The sequence below is a fragment of the Erpetoichthys calabaricus genome, chromosome 1, assembly GCF_900747795.2.
Source record: "Erpetoichthys calabaricus chromosome 1, fErpCal1.3, whole genome shotgun sequence".
Lineage (NCBI taxonomy): Eukaryota > Metazoa > Chordata > Cladistia > Polypteriformes > Polypteridae > Erpetoichthys > Erpetoichthys calabaricus.
In genome coordinates this window covers 34,015,957-34,017,853 of record NC_041394.2, presented here as the reverse complement: position 1 = coordinate 34,017,853, position 1,897 = coordinate 34,015,957, and the positions used below count along the sequence as shown (strand labels likewise).

The following is a 1,897-nucleotide window of genomic DNA, read 5'->3' as shown; positions in this document are numbered from 1 at the left end:
GACAAAAAAAAAAGATTTGTCATACTTTTAATCACTTAAACATAAAATTCTGAAGATAACTACGATAGATAATTTGATTGTTTCATCATCGAAGCAAAATAATGATAGATTAAGGGCATCATACAACATATCCCTACTCATCGCGAAGTCTGGCGAGCCGCACACCATAGGGGAGAAACTGATTATACCGGCCGTCGCGGAGGTATTGAACACTGTACTCCACAAACCTGCACAAGATGTTGTAAAAAGGATTCCTTTGAGCAATAACACAGTTCAAAGACATATCGACGAAATGAGTCATGACGTGGAAAACTGTTTGTGTAATCATTTGCAAAAAAACGTTTTTTTCCCTCCAATTGGACGAGTCAACATTACCCAGTAATGAAGCTTTGTTGCTGGCATACGTTCGCTTTATTCAAGATCAGGAAGTACATGAAGAGCTGCTTTTTGCTAGAACTTTAGAAACTGACACCAGAGGTGAATCGATCTTAATTTAATGGAGCTATTTTTCAGGGGAAAAGCGATTCCATTGACAAATATAATATCTGTTGAGACAGATGGAACACCAGCTATGGTTGGTCGTTATCGCGGTTTCATAAGTTACCTGGAACAACACGTACCTGAGGTGCTTGCAGTTCACTGCGTAATCCATAGGCAACATTTAGTAGCCAAGAACTTTGGCGACAAATTGCATCAATCGCTTCAGTTTGTTATAACAGCTGTGAACAAAATTCAAAGTAACGCTTTGAACACTAGAGTGTTCGCACGATTATGCGAGGAAAGCGACGAAGATTTCTATCGATTGGTTCTCCATACCGAAGTCCGCTGGCTTTCAAAAGGTTTATGTTTGGCAAGATTTTTTGCACTTTTTCAATCTGTTTTAGAGTTTTTGGAAGACAAGGATTCCAGTTTGAAAGAAAATTTACTTAAGAGTAAAACAGATATTGCTTATTTAACTGACTTATTTGGCAAATTTAATGATGTTAATTTACAACTGCAAGGAGACAATATGAATCTCATCAAAGCAAAATCGTTCATATCAGCTTTTGTTGCCAGATTAATGTTTTTTAAGCAAAATATTGCAAGATCTGAGCTTTCTCAGTTCCCCAACTTATTTAAGATAGGCACAATCCAAGAAGAAAACATCTTGCTGTACGTCAACCACTTGGAGGCTCTTCACTTAGATTTCAAAACTAAGTTTGAAGATATTCTATCATTGGAAATACTGGACTGGATAATAAATCCATACACTACTAGTGCAGAACCAAATATAATTTTGCAAGATGAGCTGATAACCATCAGCACGAATGAGGATCTCAAGGTACAATTCAAACAGGGTTATCAAAAGTTTTGGCTACAACAAGATATTCCACTTCTGTACCCGGCTCTATGAACTGTTGTACAAAAGTATTTGCTGGCATTTCCATAGTCGTATCTCGTAGAGAGAGGCTTCAGTGTAGTTTTAAACCTGCTTCAGAACAGACATCGATTGCATATCACTGAACGTAGAGATTTGAGAATACAACTCACTAATTTAAAACTGGACATAGATAAATTGTTGACAGATCACATGCACCCATCTCATTAAATTCAGTTTTCCAAGCTAATTTATTTGGTATTCTTATTTTTATAATTCTGATTAAAATCTTTCGTTGTTGTAATTTTGTTGATGTTTAATTCTGTCTGAATATGTTGATTTTTTCACTTCATTTTTATGTTTAATAAAGTGATTTCAATATTTGTACTTATTTTGATTTTACATATTTATTTCATAAATGTCAAAAATGTAAAAAAACTCATTTTTTTGCATCAATTTTCGTTAGTTCAGGTTTCAATATTAAATGTTGCACAAGATAATGCCATATTCCGCAGTCCTTTTATATTTTTCAATCATTAA

At 34.7% G+C, this 1,897-nt stretch overlaps 1 pseudogene; it reads left to right on the top strand.

The window, feature by feature from the left end:
* Window positions 1-569: 569 nt before the first annotated feature.
* Window positions 570-1,588, top strand: LOC114648478 (SCAN domain-containing protein 3-like; annotated as a pseudogene).
* The last annotated feature ends 309 nt before the right edge of the window (window positions 1,589-1,897 follow it).